The following is a 27572-nucleotide window of genomic DNA, read 5'->3' as shown; positions in this document are numbered from 1 at the left end:
TACAATTAAGGTAAAAGTGGCACTGTGGAACTGATGGAAAAGTTTTCCACCAGAAAAATGTTGATTTGAGTAAATGAAAACACTGTAAACACAAAATTTCAATTCAACACTATTCTTTTCAACTTTTTCATTTTGCTTTGACTCTTTTGTAAGGACTTTTATCATCTTTTACAATGGACTATAAAATAAGAGTTAAAACAATTAAGTCAAAACAAAATTTTCGATTTCATCAGCATGATGGAAGCGAAACATTTCGCCCAGCTCAAAACAAAACTTTTTGCATTAGTCTATTTTGCCAGAAATGCTGAATTTCTATTTTTTTTCCCTTCTGATATGGAAGAAAACAACATTCCAGAATCTGGTAAGCTCTCATGGGTGGGCAATTCCACGTTTTCACTCAGCTCCCCTAGCCAGCTCTCCATGTGCTGACCCAAATCCAACCCACCAGCTGATCTACATGTCAGAACACCGGACGGAACAGCCGTCCAGTTCTATTTATAGGAATATTCTTCTGCTCTGCCCACACCCTGTACTGTGAGCACTCTGCATTAATGCACATTGAGACTGCATTCCCTCTCAAAGCTTTGCTACACATTTCAAAGGCATATACCTCATTGAAATACAGCGCAGTCCCCATTATCCAAATAGCAATGGGGACAGGGATTTTATCCAGATAATTGAATAAATCAGCATCCCTTATGCCTGGGGGCTCGTCTTCCTCTTCCTCACAGCCCTGCCCAGGGGGTCTCTGCTCTGCCTGATGATAGCAGGGCTGCAGGGGACTCTCTGCACTGCCACGTATCCAGTGACACCAGATCCCTGCAGGCGCAAGGTGCAAAGCAGAGACCCCCAGCCAGGACTCTGTCCCGCCAGGACCGCAGCCCTCCTTGCACCTGCAGGGACTGGCGTCACTGCCCCTGCGGCGGGGCAGGGAACCCTCCGCTGCTCGACTTTTACAGCCCCACTCAATCCCATGACAATGGGGCTGCAGAGGGCTCCCTGCATAGCCACACGAGACATTCAGCAGCAAGGTGTCCTCCCCTGTGGCTGGGGGCACATCCTCGTCCTAGCCCTGGTTGGGGATCTCTGGTCTCTTATCCCAACTTCCACTTTATCCCAATCCCGGCCTTGTCCCCCAGCATGTGGGGGGTGCAGATAATGTGGAGATTCAGATGATACGGATTTGGATAAATGGGAGCATACCATAGTGGGCTCCCTAACCCCAGCAGGCTCCTATGATCACCCTTAATAAACCAGCTATAAAACCAGTGGTGCACATCCAACAGCACTGCAGAATGAAATGAGTGTCTCATTTCTTTTTGTTGTATTAGTATCACAAGAGCACCAAGGAGCCCCCCTCATGGACCAGGACCCCATTGTGGAAGGTGCAGATTAGAAGAGGGGGCAGAGTTAAGGTTAGATGGGCAGCATGAATCGAGGGGGAGATGAGGGTTTGTTGCCATGGGGAACTGGCTGTTTGTTTCTCGATAGTCATTGGAAGCTGTACACCCTCTGTAGTTAAGCGTTAGGTTTTTAAGTGGGCATTGGCCAGATTTCTGTGAAATGCACCCAATTATTTGTGTGGGAATAACACTCGCCGGCTGCAAGGGGCTGTGATGAATCGCCATTCCATGAAGTCGTACGATGCTTTGAGATCCCTGAATGGAAGGCAACATTGAAAGGGCCAGTGTCTTTAGTGCTAGTGGGGAGGAGAATCGGACAAGCAAGAAGAACTCCCAGTGCTGGGGATTAGGAGTGGGATGAGCTTCCTGGCCTGCCAGGCTGCTTTCTCAAAGCTGATCTTTCACTGGGCTCCAGACCATCCGCAGCTCCATTCAGTCTGTTCCGGGTCTCTGCCGTGGAGCTCTGATGCCCCCTGCTGTGAGCAGCTCTCTGAATCAGAGACATTTTCCTGCCTTTTTACACCACGCATCCCTGCAAACAGGGATCTCTGAATCCACGGGAACAACAGAATCGATACTGTCATCCACTGGGGGAGGGAAACAACCCTCCCAGAACCCCTTCAGCGGGGAGTGCTTATCCTAGCAGGGACGGCTTTCCAGGCCACTGCTAGGAGCTGCCAGGAATGCACACAGCAAGCAGGCGTTTACAGACCCTTTACCTCTGAAGCGCTTCACAGCTCCAAACTGTTGGCTGTCCGTCACTCTGAGATCCACTAGAAGAGCTGACAGTGAGAACCCAGGGAAATGGTCACGCCGGTTCTAAGGCAACGTGGCCACCTGTCCCCAAAGCTCGACCTGGACTCCGAAGGCAAACTCAATCTTCATTGAGGGTTGAAAAAGTTTGGTCAGCTAATTATTGGCTCTCGTGCTGCTGGGCGTCTGCACCTCTGGGCTCCAGGAAGGGCCAGATCCTCAGCTGATTAACCATTAACTTTGGTGCAGCTGCAGGAGGATGTGACCTGAAGTGTCAAGACAGCATGAGAGAAGCTGCTCTGTGGATCCTCAAGCCTGATGGGTTTCAGAGTAGCAGCCGTGTTAGTCTGTATTCGCAAAAAGAAAAGGAGTACTTGTGGCCCCTTAGAGACTAACCAATTTATTTGAGCATAAGCTTTCGTGAGCTACAGCTCACTTCATCGGATGCGTTCAGTGGAAAATACAGTGAGGAGATTTATATACATACAGAACATGAAAAAATGGGTGTTTATCATACACACTGTAAGGAGAGTGATCACTTAAGATGAGCTGTTCTGTGTGTATATAAATACACACGGTACAGAGGGGACTCAGAGCCTGAGCTTCAGCCCAAGCCTTAACAGCTGCACTGCAATTTTATAGCCCCGCAAGCCCGAATCAACTGACCTGGGCTCTGAGACCTGGCGGTTTTTAATCCCAGTGCAGACGTAGCCCGAAAGTCTGCCGTGCTCCTGGTCCCATGTGCAGCCCAGTTGAGTCCAACATGTTTAACCAAGGCATTTAATTCTTGCCATCATGGAGGGGACTTGAACCGTATGTTAACCATGTTACCAAATCATTCCACCCGCTCAGCATAGCCCAGAGCCTTAGCACAACTGGTAACGCTGGTCCATCCCACCAGGACCAAAACCAGCCTGGGCACGATCAGCTTGAAACCAGCGCATCTGAACAGAGCAGATGCAATTGAACATCGCTAACCGGCGCGACTGCCATTTCTCGGTATCCTCACCCTCCCTTCCCTCTAATGGTTTGCCCCACACTCCCTCGTTGTGCCTTGCCGATTTAGACTTAGGGGCCAGATTCTCGGCTGGTCTAAATACACCGAGCCCCATTGGTGTGTGATGTCTCCAGGTGGGCATCCAAAGTCAGAGGCCCCCGAAATCACAAGTCAGGGTGATAACTCTGGGCCCAAGCCCTCCCACTGCAGGGGTATGCATATGTCCCACTGACAGCAGAGGGAAAGGACAGTGGGATTTCTCTCTCCCTCTTGCAGAGGGGGATGTGGGGGTGGGGGAGCCTGCTTGATTATCTGAGTTTCCACACGGCAGACGTTCCCTTTTGATAAGGATGCTGACTGTGATGGATCAGAAGAAGTGTTACCGTTTGAAGAGGGCGCAGAAGGAAAAACACATCAGCAAAGTTTCCAAGTGCAATTATTAACTTCACCTCCGGAAGGAAGTGGGGGAGGTGGAGGCAGGAGTGAGTGCTCGATTCCCTGGGGGATGCTTTGGATCGGCTTGCTGGCTGGCTGAGCCCAGTGGAGCATATGGCGGTGAAATCGCTGGTCTCTGCATCGCCAGCACTGCGGTGGAAGAGAAACTGCAGCTGCACCATTCGCTGGGCACAGTGACTGGAGACAAGCTCCCACCAGAAGAAAACTGATGTGGGTGGGGCAGGCAGGAGTAGATCCCACCACTGGAAAGTCACTACTGGCTGTTCCAGAGCAATCCTGCAGCAGGAGAATCCGAGTGCCGGATGCAATGAGAACTGGGTCAGCTAAGACAGGATGCAAAGTATGTGCCCTTGGGAAACAGAGGGGAAAGGGAACTCAGGTAGGACAGGTGGCCGAGAGAGGAAGGCTGATCTAGTGGTCAAGGACAGGTTTAATTCCTAGCTTTGCCCCAGTCTCACCGTATGATGTTGGGCAAGTCGCGTCACTTGACAGATTTTCAGTTCCTAAGTTGGGTGCTAAGCCCTTTTGAGAATTTGATCCTATCTGTGACAGGCCCGGGGGAGGGACTGTAGTTGGTCTTTGTTTTGCATCTAACATTTCAAGTTGCCATTATCAACAGAGCTCAGCAACAGCAGCTTCCTTTGCTGCTGGGCACTGAGGCCTTTTGAAAATCTGTCCTCGCTTCAGTACCTTGGTAGGAGTTGAGGAGAGCTGAGCTCTTGGGGACTTCTAACCACCAGACATGCCTCCTCGTTTGGGGCCAGAGCAGGACACCATGAGCCTGAGCTCCTGCCTCCTACTCCTGGCTCTGTCACCAAGTCACTCTGTGACCTTTGCAAAGTCACTTCATTCTTATATTTGATATACTATTCTTCATTGGATGGCACTGAAAAGCACACCGGGCACTTGGGCTGGCCAGAAAACAAGAATTCTGTTTCACATAAAATTTCAAGCTGTGAACATTTGTTTTCATTCTGCCTTGTGACAAAAATGAGACCTTTTGAAATGTTTCATGAACAAATCAGAAAGAACAGGGAAGAGTATGCCCACACTAGCCAATAACCTCGTATGTGGGAGACCCAGGTTCAAATCCCTGCTCTTCCTGATTCTCTCTCTTCTGTGGTTTGATCAGAAATTCCAACCCAGACCTGAGAAACCTTCCCAACAAACGTTGTCAAAACCAATATGTTTCTGCCCAAAATTTCAGTTTTGACGAATCAGCATTTTACAATGAAAAATTCCCAGCTAGCTTTACCAGGCACCTCCCAGTAGATATCTCCTCATCCTTGCTCCAAAGAACTCACCTCTACGTGTGCCCCCATATCTCTGGAGCTGATTGGAAAACAGGGGTTGGGGGGTTGTTCCTGTGAACATTTTTGATTAAAGAAAAAGAAAGTTTTCATTCTCAAAATTCTTCAGCTGTTTTCATGGAAAACTTGAAAAAAGATCACCACAATCAGAACACTTCCCATGGAAATTTCCATTTTGATGAAAAAGTCTCATGGGTTAAAAATGTAGTTTTGAGCAAAAAATGTCAACTGGCTCTGCATATGACCTTATGACCTTTGTAAAATGGAGATAATAAACACTTCTCTGAGGGTAAGTTGTCCCGGGGGGGGGGGAGGCGGGGGGAAGTGTGTTCTTAACTCAGGCTAGCTACCAGGAGTTAGAATAGCAGCAAGGACAAGGCAACATGGGTTGTAAGTCAGGTTAGCAGCTCACATTAAAGTCCAACCTCTCCAATAAGTTTTACCCTGAGCTGCTAAGACTACTTAAAAGCATTTGCTGTGTCTTCACTCTTTTTTTAACCCAATTTAACTAATCCAATTGAACACACACACACACACACACACACACACACCCCTTTTTCTTTACGTACAATGAAGTCATACTTCAACTTGCAGGCACATTAGCTCAATTCACGTCTATAAAAGACTTTGAGCAACTGGACCAAGAGGCTGGATAGAAGCAGTACATTAATTTTCCTAGCACAAGGTCAGCAACAAGATGGTCGGGACCCCATTAGCATGGGCCTGGCTAACTGGTTTGTCAGCAGGGTTGAAGAATGCTGCAACCTAATGGGGATTGCTGCTCTGATTTGCAAACGCTGATTTGGGTTGGTTAGCCAAGCTGCAGCTGCAGACGGAAAGCGCGACCGTCTCTTCCCAGCTCGAATGTTTGCCTAGCTTGGGAGTCTGCTGAGACCGTTTGAAGTAGGAGGGGTTTGTAATTGCACATTTTGTGGTAGCTAAGAGTCCCCCTGAGCCAAGCAGGCTGCCTGCGGTAGAAGCAGCGCTTTGTGCTCTGCTGCCGGGCTGAGCCAGTGCTCAGAGAACGCCTTGTGAAAGGACACTTGCAAGTGAATTCTACCCCAGGGTCTCTGTGGCAGATTTACCAGGCCATCCAGATCTCTGGTGTAAACGCTTTGACTTGGAAATTAACTTGGCCCATTGCAAGGAATTGGTTCAGCAAAACAGGGCCTGTCTGGAGCAGGGTTCCAGCCACAGGCAGACTGACTTCATCGATTCAAATCCCTGCAAGGAGCGCAGTTCATTCACACACACGTTCCTCTTTGTCAAGGACTGGTTGGATTGTGGGAAGGAAGCAAGAGAGGGGATAGCAGCAGCATCCTCCAAAGCTCTTCCAGACAGCCAGGAGCAGCAGAGAATGCAACCCTACAGCTAGAGAAATGGAGATGGATGCCAAGATGTAGGGATTCATACACTGGTCTAGGAGCCAGGTCTCTGTTTGCTGTTCCGGCGCAGAGTAACTGTGTGAGCTTTGACTAGTCTTGTCCCCCTTGTGTGCCTCAGTTTCCCCATGTCACATGGGAACAACAAACAGAATAGAATATTAGGGTTGGAAGAGACCTCAGGAGGTCATCTAGTCCAACCCCCTGCTCAAAGCAGGACCAACGCCAACTAAATCAAAAATATTTCCCTAGCTGTCAGGGGCATGGCAAGGTTGAGATCCTCCCATGGAAGAGGTCCAGTGGTGGAAGGAAGAAGTCAGAAGCAGAACTGCGAGGGATCTAGAGGAAGGTGGCAGTGTTGAAAGGGATGGCTGAGGACTCACCAAGCAGGCTGGGAGTTTGACACCCAGGCGCCAAGAGCACTGAGCCTTACTGAAATAAAGGAGAGGAGAAAACACAGAAGGCAATCGAAAGCTAAGAGATAGTCACCTGTGAAACACAAGATGTCAAATTTACATAAACTCCAGCCTCTGCTCTCCAGCTCCCTGACAGTTACGTCTGAGGGCTTGAATTCAGTACAGGATTCTCAGTAAACAAATGTAAGAGCTTTATGCAACAGAGTAATTGTTTAGCACTAAATAATTCTCTCAGATTGTATATTTCAAACCCCAGACACCCTCCATTTAATCACAGACAGGGATAAAACCAGCCGCTCTACTAAAAACCCAGCTAAATGGAAGACATCTTGTCATGATCCATCCTCAGGGTGCTTGCAGGCTGCTCCTTTAATGACTTCTCTTCCCCCTCCATATCCTTCTACATGCTGGGTTTCTCCAGGACTCTGTCCTCAGTGCCCTCCCCATGTCTTTATAAACCAGTATTTCCCAGCTGAGATGGGGGAACCTCATCCTCAGCCTCCCACTTCCTGGATGAGTCTAACAACAGCAGGAGGATGGAGAAAGTTACATGGTCCTGGGTCTATCCTCTCCCAAACAGCCACCTGCACTCCCCCAGAAGTTCATACTTCACTCTTTCATGACACCTTTGCTCCGGGAAGCTCAGCCATCTAGAAAGATCTGTTAATCAAGCCCCACAACACCCCTGTGAGGCAGGGACATTGTATTATCCCCACTTTACAGACGGGGAAACTGAGGCACAGAGTGGTTTAAGGCCAAAAGTTTCCAAAGCGGCCGCTGATTTGGTTGCTTCAGGTATTGAGGTGCTCAGGTTGGGCACCCAGAAAATGAAGGGACTCAAAAATCAGTGGCCACTTCTGAAACATTTGGCCAAAGTGTCTGGTCAAGGGCCGCTTAGAAAGTCAGTAGCAGGCTAGGAATAAAACCCGGCAGAGCTTATCCTTTTGTTGCCAGCTTCAAGCAGTAGACAAGCTGCCACTCTTGAGAATTCAGCAATAGCTTGATAGCAGGCAAAGCAACCAGGGAAATATTACACACATAAATATAGAGATTTAATGTAACACAAGTAGTATCAGCAAAACCTTCCTGCACCAAAGCAAATCACTCACCTATTTTTAGCCGTACAATTTAGTCACACACTTGCAGGAAATAAGGTCAGTTTCCTTGCAATGTGTCCCTTTTTCTCTTTCCTTCTTGATTAAAATTCCCCACCCTGCAGCAGAGCTCAGAGACTCAGTGAGATCCTTAGCATCTGCAGAGTCAAACTGCGTCACTGGCCCAGCAGGGCACTGTCCAGCTGTCAAGGTGTCTGGGCTAACGAAGGGATAAAGCCACACAGTCTGGATCGACAGTTGGAGCCAAACATCTCCATAGGTTAGGAGCATTTGGTGTTTTTATCGGTCATTCTCCAGACAGGACTCATGTGGATGAAAGAGAGGCATGGTCCAATGGTCTGAGCACGGCGCTGCGGGAAACAGCCCCTCAGCTGGTGTCAACAGAGTTGCGTTGCTTTGCACCAGTGGGGGATCTAGCGTGGGAGCTCCCAAGTTCTGATACCTGACACTGTGGCCTTGAGTAAATCACAAGTTCTGTGCCTCAGTTTCCCTATCCATTAAAAGGGGTTGATAAATACCTCCTGCCCTGAAGGAAGGAATGAGTTGATGTGCATGAAGCACTTGGAAGGTGATAATGCCCAATACTATTACAGGTGCCCCCACCACGCACAGCACCATGTTAACCTGCCATCAGTTAGAAAGACTGTCAGTCCACGCGCAGGGCGGGGCAGGACCAGATGATAACTGGATGCAACAAGCTTGTCATCAGGTGCCCACTGGGTTGCAGAACCCACAGGGCAAATTGCTGGAGGTTCTGCGCACTTCTCATCTGACCACTTTAGAAAGATGGCATGGACTTCCAACAAGAGAGAAGGGTGAGATTTGCCCTGGAGAATGGGGCTCCCTGCAGAGGACAGCTGCCTCTCAATTCCCATGCTGTTGTTACTAACCAGTTCTGAAAGCTGCTCCAGGGAAACTGGCATTTCTCTCGGGGGCTGCAGCAAATGCAAGATGCATCTGTGGGAGCAGTGATGGCTTGCCAGGGAGCAAGGAGAACAGCGTGCATGATTATGAACCCTTGCAACCCAGGGCTGCAGTCAGGTTCAATAAAGCCCAGAATTGTACAGACCTCCAAAGCAACTTGTTATTTCCAGCTCAAAGGGAGGGATCCAGACACCTAAACAGTATTGCCAACAGCAAGTCTTTCAAAAATCATGAGTTACAGTGCAAATAATGATGACGGGTTGAAAAATAACGAGATTTTAAAAAATAATGAATGTACGGTTCATTTGATTGGTCTTCTTGTGTTGGACACTTTAGGGTGCAAATGTTCACGTGTTTTCCTGCTGCCATGAGGGCTAGAAATTTACTTTATGTAAATGAGAGCTGAGATTCTTGGGCAATAACATGACTCCAGCAGTTGGAGGCCTTAAAAAAAAATCCCCAAAATAGTGAAACTCATCAAATCACAAGAGTTGGCAACACTCTGAAATTCCAGCTCAAATCCAGGCACTTGGGGCCTGCTCCAAACTCCCCTGCTCCCAGATCTCTTTTTGCACTATCCCCAAAGGAGAGGTTTGGGATCTGAAGGCTGCCAACACACTGCCAGATTTCCAGGCAGCCCCATAGTGACACACACCTCTGGGAAGTACAGTGTGGGGGAAATGCAAGAGAATGGGTGTTACCGCAAGGAGGGAGCAAAGACGGGGTTCTGGACGTACCCCCGTGCTTTGTGCCACTTTGATCAGCCTCTCTCAAAGGGCTGGGACATGAGGCATCTGTGCCACGGACCAGCCATCCCATCCTTCCCCTTCACTCTCTATGGTTCAGTGGAGTCAGAGGCTGAGCGTCTGCCTTATTCCTTGAAGCTTCATCCTTAACCCACTGAGCCATGTCCCCTGTGACATGTGCTTGTGTCTCAAGTACAGAGTCCTGTGTTTTATGGAAGGTCACACTGGATAAACTGGCTCGATCAGACCAGGTGACCTTAGAATCTGAGAATTCCGTGCAGTGCCCCATTGGTAGTCAGTGCTCCAGGGCCTTTTGGTTTCTTAACTCGTGGCCCCTGTGAATGAGCCTCCTGGTGGGATGCTGAGGTCTCTACCCAGAGGGGAGGAGAATGAGGAGGGAAGAATCTGTGTCCCACTCCCCCACCCCGCCCCGCAGTGAGTCTTGTACAAGTAGCCAGGCTCAGGTGTCTATAAGTGCAGAAGTCGCTGACTTGCCAGGATTGCAATTGTTACCACTTCCAAAAACCCGGGTGTCTCCTGTGCCTTTCCTACAGCCCCTGCAGTCACCGATGCGGCTGTGACTCAAAGCAGCAAGGAGCAATGCAAATGAACGCCCCCGAAACATCATCTTCCCCAGGACTCCCAGAATGCTGCTCTCTCCGGTAGTGTAATTGCCTTCAGCAATTCACTTAAAACTCTCTTGGCCCAGATCAATATTCCTCCCTGCAGCCCCCCATGCTGCTGCTTCCGCCTCTGGAGAATTCCCTTTTTTCTCCATTCCTCTGCAGAAAAAACAAACTCCCTCCATCAGCTGCTCCTGTCCTTTTCACACAATCGTCCCCCCCACCATTATTACCATCTGCAGCAGACACATTTGCAGCAAGGAGCATGGAGCTAATGGAATTTCTGTGAAGTTGTAAACAATTATTCAAAAGGAAGGCCGCACCTATTTATCTGCTAATACAGGCGGGGGGGGGGGGGGGGGAGGAGGGTAAAAAAAGTCATTCAATTGCATTTGGAATCTATTTTAACGATCTACCCATGTGAGTATTAAGATGCCAACGCTTTTCCATTAGTAATATATTCCCAAGCAAAATCTTTGTTAAAATAGGTTAAGGTGGTAACTAGCTGGTAAACAGACAATTAATTTCCAAGTACATAATTAGAACACTGTAGTTATGTTAAAAAACAAGCAAACGCCATATTATTTGAAAGTCAGGATATTGAAAGGCAAGATGTAAAATGTAAATTGGCCAATCAGTGAATTTACAACCAGCTTTTCAAAAATCCCAAATGCTGAAAAGCGTGGAAAGATTTGATTAAGGTTCCAGCATTGACCCTAACTGTGCCCCACTGCTCAGAAACACCCTCCTAACATCTGTTGTGCCAACAAAAACATCCACCCAAAAATATCCACGAGTGGCAAATAATATACACAGCAATCATGGCTGGACCAGGCAGCCTTTTGGAATTCAAACAAATATTTGTGAACAAAGTTATGCAAAACTCAACTTACACTAAGAGCTGAAGACTAGATTCTGTGCGACTTCCAAACAGAATCCGCAACAACTCCCACTAGAGAGCATGGAAGACTTTTCAGAACACACCATTCCGATTTTTCATTTCAAAATTTTTTTGTTCTCAAATTATAATTCAAAATCAGGGAGGGGAAAAAGTTGAAATCAGAACAACGCTTTGATTGACCCAAAATGAGTATTTTTCCCCTAAAAAATTTCATTTTCTGGGACAGGTTTAAAAAATTGCTTCAGTACCAATTCAGAACAAAAACAAATGTAGAAACGTAAGAGTTGCTTGAAACTTGGAATTTCCATTCCACTGGAAACGCCATCTTTCACGTGTGTGTGGATGGGATTTACAGAGTATAAAAGGGTCTTCCAAGGTCATAAGTGGTGCAGAATTTGTATCCTCAAGATGGTAAGGCTCTAAAGCTGTGATTCTCAACCAAGGGTACATGTACCCCTGGGGGTACACAGAGATCTTCCAGGGGGTGCATCAGCTGATCGAGATATTTGCTAGTGCTTTTTATGTAGCCTGTTGTAAAGCTAGGCAAAGTCAGTACAAACTAAAATGTCATACAGACACTGACTTGTTTATATGGCTGTATATACTATACGCTGAAATGTAAGTACAATATTTATATTCCAATTGATGTATTTTATAATTACATAGTAAAAATGAGAAAGTCAGCAATTTTTCAGTAATAGTGAGCTGTGACACTTTTGTATTTTTAAGTCTGATTTTGTAAGCAAGTAGTTTTTAAGTGAGGTGAAACTTGGGGGTACGCAAGACAAATCAGACTCCTGAAAGGAGTACAATAATCTGGCAAGGCTGAGAGCCACTGCTCTAAAGCACGAGCATTCCTAAAGAGATAAACAATCAAAATGTACAGACTTAGCGGTCACCATTGGTATTGTAAGTTGTGACAAGTTATAAAATTGATAAGAAGTAATGAGATTATCTTCTGCTGTACAGTAGAACCTCAGAATTATGAACCTCAGAGTTATGAACTGACCGGTCAACCCCACACCTCATTTGAAACCGGAAGTGCACTATCAGGCAGCAGCAGAGACAAAAAAAATTAAAATAAGAAAAAAATTACAGAACTGTGTTAGACGTAAACTACTAGGAGAAAAAAAAGGAAAGCAGCGTTTTTCTTCTGCACAGTAAAATGTCAAAGCTCTATGAAGTCAACGTTCAGCTGTAAACTTTTGAAAGAACACCCACAGCGTTTTGTTCAGCGTTATGAACATTTCAGAGTTACGAACAACCTCCATTCCCCAGGTGTTCGTAACTCTGAGGTTCTACTGTATTGAGAAGTCTGAAGTTCAGCTGTATGTTGCTATTGTTCTGTTTGCTGGTCTGGACTTTTCCTAGTTGTTAAAGAGACAACAGACCAACTAATGCTCCAAATAGAACTGCTTGAAAAGTGGGGGGCGGGGGGGGGGGCGGATTTTAACATTTTCAACAAAATTTGACCAGCTCCATAGTTGGTTGAACAGGGCAAGATCTGTGAGCCTTTTGTCAATTTATTTTCCTGATTTTTGAGGGGGGGGGGTATTTTTGACAAAATTTGGAAATTTAAAAAATGTTAACCTGCGCAGGTCCCACAGGAAGCTTTCGCAAAACCAGCCCTCTGCCCAGTGGAAATAATCTCATTTTTACTTGGTTAATTTTTTAAAATGCAGCTGACACTGGCCTAAAAACCTTCTCCCTGGAGTGTTTGCAACAGTGTTCTGAGAGAGCATGAGAGCCCTAGGGTGAAATTGATTAGGAGCAAAAGTGAAATTGACAAGTCAGTTTTCATTGTCCAGAAATGAATAAGCTCCCAAAAGTAAACAAACAGCATAAAGGATGAAAAATAAATGAGATTTTAAAATAATTTTAGTTTTAATAATCCATGCCAATGTTTTTCTAACTTGGGTACCTAGAAACTGCAAAGGACAGTACTAAAGAAATGCTCCTTCCTTAGGAGAAGTTTTTGGTTGACAAACCCCATGCAGTGAAGTAATTGGGAAAGGAGCCATACAACAGGGGAACTGGGATATGCAATTTGTTTTATTTTAGAAAGGATCAGCACAAGACTGTATCTGCTTCTCTCCAACTGGAGCCATGCAGATGGAGTTATGACAACTGTGGGGTAGCACTAATGAGCCAGATCCAGAACCAATTTATCCAACAATCCTGCATCTTCCTGACTCCCCCATCCTCAGACCTGGAAAAATTGGGACTTGGTTCTGAACCAGCCCGACTGCCAAAGTTTTACAAAACTAAAGCTACATCTGGCCCAGGTCTACACGAGAAACTTTTGTAGATATAATGTCAGTTAGAGGTATGATTCTTTGCTGCTATAAAAATATCATAAAATGCCCTAGTGTGGACACCAGTTGTACCGGCAAAAAAATCCTTTTACCAGTTTAGCTTAATTAATTTGGGGAACAGATCTAAACTATTTTGGCAAAAGAACTCCTTTGTAAAAGTCTAAGCCATGTTTCTACCAGGAGGGTTTGCTGGCAGAGCAAATCTTCTTAGTGCAGACCTGGTCTGGGTTTTGCCCACCTAGTAATTCTCACAGACTACAGAGCCGTAGTAGGCAGAATGTGGCCACACCCTGAACCAGGAATGGCACTGCTCTGAGATCCTGGCCATCATGTATATAAACTCCCTCTCCCTGCATAGCTCTGCTACTCCTGGGTGGGGAATAAGTGTATTTCCCCTCTTTTAAACCAGAAGGATCTTCTCCTGGATAGGTCAGCTCCCCAGGCAAGCAGCTGCAGCATATACAGCGTTCTGCAGCTTGTGCACCTCAGAAGCCATTGTACTTTGTGTTCAGAATAAGGCTCAACACAACCAGGTGCTGAATGGAAGGTTGCGTGATGCCTGTGTAAGCGTGATCCATGTACATATTTGCCCTGGCTTATTGCAGAGGATCTCCCCACACACTCACAGACACCCCCACATCTTCACATGCACATGCCCATGTCTACCCAGATGTGCAAAGAAACACACCTGCATGCGCCCCACCGAACATACCACACACCCCTGAAGAGCTGCAGCTCCCATGCCTACGTAGCTTATTCCTTCCTTAAGCTCGTAGTGCAAGGACCATCTTTTAGTCTGTTCCGTGTTTGTACAGCACCTAGCACAGCGACTGGAGCACCTCGATCCTACTGTGCTACTGCTACTATAATATTATGCCTGTGGTCACTTGCTCAGACACGCACATTCCTACACTAAGGCATGTGTGCGCACACACACACACACACACATACAGGGATGCACAGGTGACCCGCTTATGAGTGTTTGGTGCAGGTCTCCCTCTGTGCCAGTCCACAAAGGATGACCGTCTGGGACCATGCCCAGCTACAGAGCTTTAGCTCAAGCTGTGGTAACCCCCCATGGTTTTAATTCTGGAGGTTCCCCCGTTCAAGCCCCAGTGCATCAGCTAAGATGGTGCCTGTCACGTACGCACGTAAACATTCACAGGCGCGCCACTTTCCCCCTTGGATTGAACTGCCTCTGCCTTAACAAGGATGGATGCGCATGTCCCAGAGAGGCCACACCATATGCAAGGGAAAGCCATGATCCTGTATGTCTTCGCTGCCAAGCAGCAGGTCTGACGCTGGGGATTTCTGCCCTTGACCTTTGCCTTCCCCCCGAAGTGCAAATTTCCAAAAGGTGGCCAATTAAAGAGCAATCAAACCCTTCCAAGGGAGGAGGAGGGTAGGGGGCACATGCAGCTTCCCTGCGAGAGGCTGGCATTAATGTCCCTGAACTAATCCATCATTTCATGCCCGCTGGACCCTCTGATTGAGCTTTTACAATTAGAACCATCTCATCTTGGCGTGTTTATGGCACAGCTCTGGTGTTGGCTCGCTGCAGTTATCATCCCAGATTTTATAGGAGTTTATTTAGCCTTTTACTGCCACTCCCCCAGCCTTATTTGCCACTAATGAGGGCTTTGTTCCACGCTGGGGTTTTAAGAGGGCTGCAGATTGCTGCATCCCCACCGCCCCTCCTTCCTCTGTCCCAGATCTGTCTGTCTCGCTCGCTCTCCCCGGCTCCATTGGATTAAGATGCTATGCCATGCGACAGCTCTCTTTATATAGCAGATTGATTTTTTTTCCCCTCCAACTCCCCCCCCGCACCCCCAATCCTCTTCCCTTCCTCTAAAAGAACAAATGGTATCGGATATGGCAGGGCTTTTCATTCCGGAGTTAAGATTTACTGTACTTCTCAAAACAAACGCATGTAACTTGTGGCCGGAAAGCAGAGTGACAGGGAGAAGGCTAAAACTCCTTCCTAGGAGGAAAGGCAGGGGGACAAATGACGCGAGAAGGCTCCATGCCAGGCCCTCAGGACAAAGCATGCAGGGCCCAATCCTAGCAGGTGCTGAGCACCCACAACTCTCACGGCAGCCAATGGGAATTAAGGCCAACATTTTCCAAAGAGGCCTCCGTCTATGATACCGATATGACCCCTTTCCCCATAGTATCTGAGCGCCTCACAATCTGCAATGAGTCTATTCTTAGAAGTAGGGCAGTGGTATTATCCCCATTTTATAGGTGGGGAAAGTGCGGGACAGATAGACCCAGTGACTTGCCCAAGGTCACACAGGAAGTCTCGTGGCAGAGCAGGGAGATCTATATTCAATTCCCAAGTCCTAGACTCATGCCTTCGCCACCAGGCCATCCTTCTGGCATGAGGTGCCACCCCTTTTGGGTGACCACCTTGCAACACCCAGGCATCTGATGCTCAGGAAGTGCTAAGCGCACGCAGCTCCCGTCGACGTCAGCTGCACTTTGCTCAGCCCTTTCTGAGATTCAGGCCCCAGATGCCTCCAAAATTGAAGCACCTGAAATCAGTAAATGCCTTGAAAGTGAAAGCGCCGGCTTGTGAGCACTAGGTGTAGGACATTGCCTGGGTGCATGTGATCCTGAGCCCCTCTAGTGGCTGACTCGCATCAAGGATAACCACCTGTTGCTTGCTCGCGGCTCGCCAAGTAGCCCCACGAATTCAGGCCAGGGGCTCACATGCTTGAAGTGGAAGGCCCCAGGACTGATCCCTGCTGTCAGCCCGCATCTCCATGTAAGTGGCTGGTTCTGTTACATCAGCACTTTGCAGGATCAACCCTGAGTATTATTACTCAGCATGTATGTAGAGCTTTCCACACTTAGTTCTCAAAGCTCTTTACAAAGAAGTGTGACCACCGCTAGCTGCATTATACAGAATGGAAAACTAAGCCACAACTGGGGTCAAGTGACTTGCCCCAGGTCACCCAGGAAGCCTGTGGCAGAGTCAGGAATAGACCCCCCCAGAAGGGGTGAAAGTCCTGGCCCTTTTGAAGCCAGTGGGAGTGTTGCCATTAGATTCAGTGGAGCCAGGATTTCATTACCAAGCTCCTGCTCTAAAACAGACTGCACCCCTGGGCTCCAGCCTGCATCCTTGCTCCTCCCTCTGTCTGTAGAATACCAACTACACCAGCCCAAAAGCTACGCCATAAAGGCTCGCACCCCCCTAATTGGCCAAGCTTTGCCTTAAGTGGCGGCTGTTATGATCACCCGCATTTTGAAAGGGTCATTCCGTCCCTGACAGCAGCAGTAAAAACCTCCACTCTCGTGTTTTGTTCTATTTTTGCAGATTTATTCCCCCCCAGTGATTTTACTGCAATTTAAACCTGTACTGGTGGTTTATGAGACGCCCACCCTCCCTCTGCCATCTGCATGCTTTCCCCCTTCCCTTCCTTCAAGATTTAGCTTGAGGGTTCAACCCCGGTGGTAAAATACCTGGCCCTTAAAATTTCAGCACAGCATCATTGATCGCTGCGAAGCGATTTTACCAGTCAAACTGAACAAAATGGAGTCTTTAAAACACAAAATGCCAAGCCCATAAATATGGGGCCTCGTAAGGCCGGGGGAACGAGGCAAGGGACTGGCTCATAGCCCTTTAAAGTGGTTAACCGTGCTATTTGCATGTACCAGTGATGTAACTTTGCTGGGTGGTACTATAGCCCCCCAGGACTCATAGGATGGGCTCACCCTGCACAATGGATGCAGCAAGCCATTTCCCCTAGGTAGGTCATAAATCCTACCTTTATTGCCTTTTATTATGTTGTTTCAACAGACTCTTAAAGCTGGAACAGCCACCGATTCATAGCTGCTTTAAATCTTTCATTTTTTTGCCCCTATTACTTTCCCTTCCCAGATTTGCTTTTCTTTTCTTCTTTCCTCCCCCCGCCCTCGCCCCCTTCTCTTTCCCTTCATGAGTCAAATTTTATAGGTCTCCCCCTGAGGACTGCAGCAGAATAGAGACAGTGTTTGTGATTGCGAAACAGTAACCAAGAGAGAGACAGAGACAGACAGCGTTTATTTTTCACCGCGCTACCAGGAAGAGGAGGCACATAAATTGAATTAAGCTTAAAGGGAGGGGGAAGATTGGCAGGATGCGAGCCCAGGGAGGATTTATTGCCATGGAATCAAGGGAAAGAATAAAATGAAAAACTAATAATAATAATAATAATACAGTTCTGGCTCGATTACTGTGCTTCTGTTAATGGCTGGATTCACTCCCTGACATCGCTCTCAGCCGACTGCTCGCGTAACCCCAGTAGGAGATGGAAACACAAAGATTTAAGCTAGGAAGCAGACTGCATTTTTAGGCTCTGATCCTGCATTGAAAATCTTGGCAGAAGTTACTGATGCAGGATCTGGGCCTTCGCGTGTAAGGTTGTATCTACACTTAACACTGCAGCTGCACCACTGTCACACTTCAGTGCAGACACTACAGCGATGGGAGGGGTTCTCCGGTCAGCACTGGTAATCCACCTCCGAGACCTGGTAGCTAGGTCGAGGGAAACATTCTTATATCTGATATGTTACAGATAATATGTTGTATTTTGTTTCGACATGATCAAAAGAATTCTTCCATCGACCTGACAATGTCGACACCAAGGCTTATGGCGGCTTAACTACGTCACTCGGGCATGTGGATTTTTCGCATCCCCAAGAGAAGTAACTATACCGATGTGACTTTTCAGTGTGGACCAGCTCTACGTTCTTTTGGGCAGGGACTACCTATGTATCATTGCAGCGCCTAGCACCATAGGGGCCCTGATCTCAAGTGGGGTTACGATAACATAACAATTGCAGGGATTTGCTCCAACTAGACAGCTAGCGGGAGGAGGGGGGAGGTTCAAGGTGGTAATGCGTAAACCTCAGAACACTTCCACCTACTTCTTGATAGAGACCTCTGCACCCCGTGGCCTTCTTCTTTCTAGAGCTGCTCGAAAGTTTATTTTGGGCAGAACAGGTTTCCCCATCAGAAAATGCAGTTTTGTAGAAATTAAACCACTTTACGGGAACATGTCGATTTCAATAAAGTTTTTGATGAGAAAGCCAAAATGAATCATTTGTGATTCAGTTTGGTTTGGCTTATATATTATATTGAATTACTAATTTTATATTATATCCAATACATTTTATATTTTGTTTGGACATGATACAAAATGAAACATTTTTATCTGAGAGAAAATATACATTTTGACATTAACAAAAGAAAAAAATATTTGAAGATATCAAAATGAAGCCTTTCAATGGTACAAAATTATTTTTGATCCAGTTATTCATTTATTTGAATTTTCACTCCATGGGAAATTTCAAAATTTCAGCTTTTCAGTTGGATTTGGAATGAAAACAAATTTTGAAATGTCAGAATTTCCTGTGGAATAGAAATCCCATGTTCTGACCAGATTTATTTATTTCTATTAACCTGGCCTTGCTACAAAGGCTTATGAACCTTTGTAGCATCCCTGGGTCTCTGAGACAGAGCCAAGGCAGAATATAGCTGGAGAAACTGGACCACAACAAGAAACGATTGGGGAACTTTTTTTCCGTAGATGGGTGGTCCTAGCTCAGGAGAGTCCAAAAGGTACAGGAAGGTCTTCACAGACCCCCCAGTAATGAATAGCTGAGCTGTGAGATCAGCCTACACCTGCAGGCACCAATTGACACTGTAAGGGAGTTTTCTGCCTCTAAAAATCCAAGATCACTCAAAATTGCAGAATAATGGCTCTGGTGTTCAGCTCCCTCTTAGTCACCTAAATAAATGGCCAATTTTCAAAAGTGCTCGGCCTGCGGGGTTCACAGTGGGAGCCGAGCCAGTCGGAAAATCTGGCCCTTTTATTTCGGACTGCAAGAACAGCTGAACACTTTGGAAAAATCTAGCCCTGACTGTGGGCTCTGAGCACTTAGAAATCCATCCCTGAGTTCTAAGGAAAACTTGACTTCCCATTCAGCCCTGCTCTCCGACAGACGTAGGTCGACCTAAGGCAGTCCACCTAACTCCCTAGGCGTCTACACTAAAAATGTCACTCCCACCGAGGTAACTCGCCCACTACACCAACATAATAACTCCACCTCCGTGAGAGACGTAGTGCTTAGGTCGATGCAGTGTCAGTGTCGACACCACGTGACTTACAATCGACTGTTGCTGCCTTTCAGAAGCCATCCCACAATGCCCCACGCTGACAATGAAATCGGTACAAGCGCTCCTAGTGAGGTTGTGCACAGCTGACACAAGTGCAGCGGGGACGTGCAAAAGCAATTTAATTACTGCAGAGGTGATCAAGGTTCCGTCTAATTTTAAACATCCATGTGCGGAATGAATTTTGTTGTGTGCACCAATATGGAGATGATGTGTGGCAGAGGTGGGCCTGAGGGTTTTGGAGTGTGGGAGGGGGCTCAGGGCTGGGCAGAGGATTGGGGTGCAGGGGTGAGGGCTCTAGCTGGGGCAGGGAGGACTCTGGGATGGGGCTGTGGATGAGGGGTTCAGGCTGCAGGAGGGGGCTCAGGGCTGGGGGCAGAGGGTTGGGGTGCAGCTGGAGATGAGGGGTTTGGGGTGCAGGCTGCCCTGGGGCTGCAGCAGGGAGAGAGGACTCCCCTCAGCCCTCTCTCACCAGAGCAGCCCCAGGGCTGGGGCCAGGGGAGAGGCACCTCTCCTTGCCAGCAGCAGCTTCAGAACCCATATCCCTCAGAAGTCGCTACCCCTGGACCACTAGGGTACCAAATTCTGCCGGGTAAGCAAGGGCCATCCTTACATGGCGGTAACTACTACTGGTGGGAAAATGTGACAGTGGTGGCCTCTCCTCACAGTAGCCCTGCATGCCCAAACTTGCTCCCCTCTCTGCCCACTCCCTACCCCTCTCCTCTCCAGGCCTCTATGGTTGCGTGCCTGTGCGGCTCTTTATAGCCCGCTGCACGGCCACACAGCTTAGAGGGAACTTAGGTGGCAATACATCAATGTAACTTAGGCCAACTTAATTTTGTAGCGTAGACTTGCCCTCGGTCACAATTGGGAGCCAGCGAAGACAGAGAGCAGGAAATCTGATCTGCTGTTTTCGATGGCACCAGTCTCGGCCCTTGCTAACCTTGAGTGTTCAAATATAATAAATGAGGCATCTCAGAATCATGAGATGGGCTTAAAAATAGTGAGCTGTGTAGACATGATTTTTAAGCCTATTTGCCTTCTGGTTTCTGAGTCCTTGCCTCACTTTTTCATACTTTTCTCCCGAACATGATTGCATAAGAATCTCTGCTTCCATTTAAAATGAAAACTTTAGCAATCTCTTGATGTCAGCAGCTGGGGGTTTAATCACAAGCCCTGTGATATAAACCACAAGTGTTGGCCGCACTGCCCATACAAGTCTCTTATGGCAATAACTTTGCTGACCACATGCTGTGAACCAAACCACCCAGTGACAGGCTGGGGGTGAGGCATCCTTACTCACCCTTTGGAAAGCCAGTGATGTATATGATTAGTCTTTAAGGGATAGATTTTCCAGATACCATGTAGTAATTTAGCCCCTCAAATCCCATTACCAAGTCTAGTCTGTGGGTACCGAACAGCCACATCATGCACATGCTCTGAGCTGAAACTGCACCAAGCACTAAAGCACTTCACATGAATTTCTCCTCCCCATGCAAATGAGAATGAACACCCTTCTCCCGTATTTAATGGGGATGGGGGTGGAAACAGACATTTTGATTGACATTCTACAGCTTGACAGGCTCCATCCCTTCTGATTTGTGTGACAGCATGCTCCATAGGTGGATGTGACAACTGCTCAGTGTGTCTGATACTTATGCAAGACAAGAGGGTTGCAAATTCTACTGTGTGTCACCAGCTCTCCCCCCCCCCCCGCCCCCTACTCTCTGACATCCTCATGCTAATGCTCTATTGTTGAATTTAAAAAGTAGTCCAGGACACAAGCCAAGTCGATGTGTGAAAGTGTTGCTGTCATAGCTATGATGGTTTGGGGGATGATTTTTTAAATTATTTTTTACAACCTAATTATGCTGCCAAAAGTCCTAATGTATATGCAGTTTTACTGGCCAAAAAAAAAAAAAGTCATTTCACTGGTATTTTGCTCACCAAATCAAACTATACTAGCAAAAGCACTTAGTGTAGATGCAGTTATAGTGGCAAAGTGGCTTTGGCAGATGAACCTATACTGGCAAATCTCGTAAGTTTAGGCAAGGCTAAAGTGGATTCTATTCTGCACTTCGCTCAGTTGTAGCCACCACGTTTATTAGCATGCTTCTGTGCTTAAGTCTCTGAGTTCAGTTCCTGGTTCTGCCACAGACTCCCTATGTGGCCTTGGGCAAATCACTTCATCTCTCTGTGTTCCGTTCCTCATGTGTAGACAGAGAATAATATTTCCCTACCCACAGAGGCGTCGTGAGAGGAAATGTCTTCATGCTTGGGAACTGCTCAGGCACTATCTAGACAGAGGACCCTAGACAGCTTGGTCCTGGAACATTGATTCCTGTCATTACTACTACTGTTTAATAAATAGCTGACCTAGGGCCAAGCTCACTACCCATTTTCACCCCACCACACTATCCTTCCCACCTGCTAATGACCCCTCTCCTATTCCTACCTCTGAATTCTCTGCAATAACTGCTTGGTTTGTTACTATTTCTAACTTTACTGCACACCCCAGAAACAAAGACTGGCTAGGACAGCCCATTTCCAGTATTGATTATGTTCCAGCCCAGACAGTCAAATGGCTCTAGATCCACAGAAGAGCAGGATGGTCAGTGGAGTTGGGAAATACTGAAGTTTACGAGCCAGTAAAAGCAAGAAGCCAGGCACTTAATGATCACCCTCACGGCTTTGTGGATGGTTGACCGATAGCTTCTCTTTGGACAGTCCTTATCCATTCATTGCATCACAGCACATCAGCCGGGGGTGTTGGTCCCCATTCTGGGGCTGAGCCAGAGTACAGCTGCATGCTTCTGCTCACAGGTAGTGGATTTATCTCAAGCCATGGCCCTAGAAATCTTGAGTTCAATTCTCTGTAGTAACAACCCCCTGGATGAGCTACACCGTGAATGATTTTAACAGACGTTTTAATGGGGGGTGGGGGCTTAGCATCTCCTATGCCATGGCTACAACTGAACAGAAGAGAAATTGGAGTCTGCCTTCAGATAGGTTTCCAATGGGTGATGTTATGATTTTGGACTACCCCTGCCACATTTTCTACAAAGGAAATATGGTAAACAGAGCACTTGGTACAAAGGTGCTGCACTGGGCTGGAGAGAAATGGGTCTTCTCTCTCTGAAGCAGCCTGTTCAAATCTGGCTTAGCGCCGGTCTGGCTTAGCGCATGATACATTTTGGAGCCCCTAATCCAAGGCATTTATGGATATTTCACATGACAAAATCCCCCTCCAATTTAGTGACCCAGTTTAGCCAGGGTGACCATATGACCCATTTTGCCTGGGACGGTCCCTTTTTTTAAGCCCTGTCCTGGCTTTTTTGGCAACACTGGGCATTTGTCCCATTTGCTCTTGCCAAGTGATCAGTTAGCAAGAGCAAACTGGACAAATGCCCAGTTTTGCCAAAGAAGTGGGATGTGACCCCTAGTGTGGCATGGAGGAATGTGTGTGGAGGAGGAAGGGGCAAGGGGCAATGCCAGCCCTGCACAGGAGGGAGGGCTCAGGCCAGGTCAACTCTGTGTGGGTAGGGGCCAGGGGGTCTTGGGTTGGCCCCATGTAAAGGGGATAGAGGGTGATCTTGGGCTGGTGGGTGGGCAGCAGGGGGGCCTCGGGCCAGTCCTGTGGGTGGGTGGCAGGGAGGGACCTCATGCAGCAGGGGAGTGGGGGGCCTCGGGCTGGCCCTGTGCAGTGTTTCCTTTTCCCTTTGGGAAAATATGGTCACCCTCTACCCAACCAAAAAGAAAGCTAGGACTGGAACAGCAGGGAGTGGCGAAGGGCAAGACAGAGGAGGGCTGGCAAAGCCGAAAAGATGAAGCTTGCTTAGCGGCCACCCTTACTGCGTCAGAGTTACTCCAAGTGACACCGATATATCGTTCCTTGCTTTAATGAGCACCAGTCAAACGTCAGTCAATTAAATAGAGCTGGGAAAACATTTTCCGTCACAACTTTTCTTCAATGAAAACTGGACTTTTGTTAGTGGAAAATGTCATGGAAAATTTTCCCCTTCTGTGATAAAAACCAGACATTTGTACTAAGAATGAAAAAGGGTTTGGTTTTTGATTTCCCCCCCCCCTTAAAAAAATTTTGTGGAAAATATCAGGAAAAAAGTTAATGTTTTCTGTCTTGACATTTTTCCTGGACAATATTTATTGTTTCCAAACCTGCTCTGAATATGAAGCAGTGTTTCCTTGCATCCTTCTCCCCTGTTTTGGAATATTCAGAGCAGCAAAGAAACGTTGGTACCAATAGCTGAACAGGAAGGTGATATCTAGAGATCACTTGTGGTCATGCAAACTGCCTCCCTCCTATGGAGGAGGAACTGCCACATGGATTACTCAGCAATAGTATGTGGCAAATCAAACCAGACTGGAAAGACCTTGAGTGACTCAGTAATTAAACAAAGGGCTTTTCTCTGAAAGCCCCTGCTGATGGATGTCCTCTCTGAGGCTGGGAACAAGCTTGAGTCATTTGGTTTGTTTCCACCAGCCATAAATAATAGCTCTCCTGGGAGCCGAGGAGAGGGCCAGGATGGTGCTTGACAGTGAAATCACAGCAAGAGGACAGCAATGGGGACCTCAAGGAAACACCACAAGATCCAAGGTAGAGACAATTTATCTCCATCTTCCTACTGTGGTACCAAAAAAAAAAAATAAATAAATCTCTACAAAATGAGCAAGCCAGAAATTAACATTTCAGCAGAATTATTTACAAGCAGAGAAGATAGTGGGGAAATGAAGCTTGTTATGGAGATGGGCCTGAATAGGAAACCTCTGCTCCCAAATCTGAATACCCCTCAGCATTAGGGAGGGAAGGAGACCAGAATTTGAATGAGGTTCTGAATTTCACCAAGAGACTCTCTCATTGTAATAATAAAATGACCACTATTAGTGACCATAGACCTCGGTCCACTTTGCAAACATGGGTTGAATGATCCCCAGGCTACAGCTAGGGAACCTAGAGCACAGAGAAGTGACTGGCCCATGGTCACACAGCCAATCAATGGCAGAACCCAGGTGTCCTGACCCCCAGTGTGATGCCTCTATACCTTAAGGGTCAGATTTTCAGGAGCTCAGCTCCCACATTCAGAGGCTGATTTTCAAGAATGCTCAGTAACTATTTTGGCCCCGAAATAGGGGCCAAGTTTGCACCACTCTTCAACCCCCAGCAGTTCCTGCTGAAACACAGATGGCCAGATTGCCAGCAGAGCTCAGCAGCCAGCATGCACCCACTGCACCGAGCTCGTTCAGGGAACTTATTTTGCTGCCTAATGAATGGAGAGGTGAGGTCTCTGGGAAATGTAGCCCTATGTGGCAAACCTTGAAGGGAGGGGGTGAAAACCCACTCTGTAAATGTTGCTGCATGCATGATTCACCCTTTTACCATGGGGAGTTCAGAGTTCAGCACCATGCCTGTCTGATTCAGCCCTCACCCTTGGAGGTGAAAGCACTGTAACAGCATGATGTGCCTTCTCACTTTGGTTACTTAGCCTAAATTGCTTCCTCTCTTTGGCAAGTTTAAATGGTACCAGGGAACCCTTTGAACCAGGTGCAGTCGAAATCAATTTGTGCCAGATCCAACCTGAAGAGAATTTATAGCTGCACCCAAAACACCACAATGCACTTGACTTTATTCTTTTTCAACAGAGCATCCTGAAAGTAACAGTAGCAGAGCAACGTCAGAGACAGAGAGTTGAGCAGAAGCTGGAGAGAGAAGGAGAGAATTAAAAGTACAGTAAGCTTTATGGAAAGAGCTGGAGGTGAGTGGGAGTCAGCAGGGAGGGAATTTGAGAGAGGACTGTTCTCACATCTTGGCTCTTTTCTCTGGTGAGTGCAGCAGTGTGAAGGGATTGTCAAGTTTTTAAACAGAAGAGATAAAGACAAAACTGGTCTCATCCGCAACAGCCGCAGCTTACAACTGACCCGAAGGGGAAGATGAGCAGAGTCCAGGCTTCGAATAGCACTGCTAGCTGCCTAGAGGGTACCCTTTCCTCAAAGCATCCAGTTTCCCGCTCCCCTGGATTTTGTCTTCCTGCTACTCTGATCCTCTTGAAAACATCCCTGGAGACCAGACAGAACCATAGAAATGGAGGGCTAGAAGGAACCTCCGGAGGTCTTAAAGTCCAGCACCCCGCACTGAGGCAGGATCAAATAAACCTAAACCATCCCCGACAGATGTGTGTCTAACCGATCATTAAAAACCTCCCCTGATGGGGATTCCACCGCCTCCCCTGGAAGCCTATTCCAGAGCCTAATGACCCTTAGAGTTGGAAAGTTTTTCCTAATACCCAACCTAAATCTCCCTGGCTGCAGATTAAGCCCATTACTTCTTGTCCTACTTTCAGCACACAGAACAATTGATCGCCATCCTTTTTACCACAGTCTTCAAATATGTGAAGGTCTATTATCAGGTCCCCAGCCTCCATCCTCATCTTTTCTCAGGACTAAACATGCCCAGTTTCTTTAACCTTCCCACAAAGGTCACGTTTTCTAAGCCTTTTCTCATTTTTCTTATTCTCCTCTGGATTCTCTCCAATTTGTCCACCTCTTTCCTGAAATGTGGCACCCAGAACTGGGCACAGTGCTCCAGCTGAGGCCTCACAGTGCCAAGCAGAGGGGGCAATTACCTCCCATGTCTAAGGGCTTGTCCACACTTGAAACTCTTCAGCAGAGCAGCTCTTCCGTTAGACACTACCTACACCGACAGGAGTGGTTCTCCCAGGTAATCCACCAGCAAGGTCAACCGAGCTCTGTCTGTACCAGTGACTTAGGTCAGCTTAACAACGCTGCACAGATGTGGATTTTTCACACTCCTGAGCAAGGTAGTTATGTTGACCTAATCTTCTAGTGTAGACAGGCTTTACATACTACTCTCCTGTTCATATACCCCAGAATATTAGCCTTTTTTACAACTGCAGCACACTGTGGACTCTTATTCAGTTTGCGATCCACTATAACCCCCAGATCCTTTTCAGCCCTACTATCTCTAGTCAATGATTTCCCTTTTTGTAGTTGTGCGTTTGATTTTTCCTTCCTCAGCGAAGTACTTTGCACTTGTCTGTATTGAATTTCATCTTGCTCATTTCAGAGCAATTCTCTGATTTGTCAAGGTCATTTTGAATGCTAATCCTGTCCTCCAAAGTGCTTGTAACCTCTCCCAGTTTGGTGTAATCTGCACATTTTATAAGCATATTCTCCATTCCATTGTCCAAGTCATTAATTAAAATACTGAATAATACAGGACCCAGGACTAACCCCTGCAGGACCATACTCGATCTGCCCTCCCAGTTTGACAGGGAACCATTGATAACGACCGAGTACAGTTTTTGAACCAGTTGTGCACCCATCTGATAATGATTTCATCTAAACCATGGTCCCACATGATGGTCTCATAAGCAAACTAGGGAATATGTCAAAAGCCTTACTGAAAAAAAATCAAGACATACCCCATCTACTGCTTTCTCCATAACCAACAGGCCAGTAACACTTTCAAAGAAGAAAATTAGGGTGGTTTGCCAAGCTTTGTTCTTGCCAAATACATGCTAGCTCTTCCTTCTAACTCTATTATCCTCCAGGTGGTTTAATAATTTGTTCCAGTATCTTTCCAGGTATTGAAGTTAGGCTGATTGATCTATAATTGGCTGAGACCTCTTTATTCCTTTTTAAAGATAGGTACTATGCTTGTCCTTCTCCAGGCCTCTGAAACCTCACCCATCCTCCAGGGTTCCTGAAGGTAATTGCTTCAGCTAGCTTCTTAAATTCCCTAGGATGAATTTCATCAAATCCTGCTGACTTGAATAGATCTAACTTATCTCAATACACATACACAATAGATTGATCCAGCAGTATGCAAAAGGGACTGGGAGTCAGGACTCCTGGGTTCTGCTCCTCCCTCTAGTTCCAGGAGGGAGTGTAATGCTATGAACTTGGAGTCACATGTCTTTGGTTTTGCTCCCTAGTTGTCCTACTGACACATAGAATCATAGGACTGGAAGGGACCTTGAAAGGTCTTCTACTTCAGTCCCTGCACTCAAGGCAGCACTAAGTATTATCTAGACCA

The 27572-nt window shown here is 47.0% G+C and overlaps 1 long non-coding RNA gene across 2 annotated transcripts in view; it reads right to left on the bottom strand.

The window, feature by feature from the left end:
• The window catches only part of LOC122463139, an 80945-nt gene that overhangs the window by 35295 nt on the left and 18078 nt on the right, over window positions 1-27572 (bottom strand). The window contains exon 3 of one of the 2 annotated variants that reach the window (XR_006286188.1): window positions 24885-25216. The exons of the other annotated variant lie outside the window; for it this stretch is intronic. This is a non-coding gene — a long non-coding RNA (uncharacterized LOC122463139). Of the gene's footprint in view, window positions 1-24884; window positions 25217-27572 lie in introns of those variants that run through there. 2 annotated transcript variants of the gene reach the window in all.

Source organism: Chelonia mydas, chromosome 16, assembly GCF_015237465.2.
Source record: "Chelonia mydas isolate rCheMyd1 chromosome 16, rCheMyd1.pri.v2, whole genome shotgun sequence".
Classification (NCBI taxonomy): Eukaryota; Metazoa; Chordata; order Testudines; family Cheloniidae; genus Chelonia; species Chelonia mydas.
Note: the sequence above shows the minus strand (reverse complement) of the source record. Positions and strands in the feature narration are given on the sequence as shown.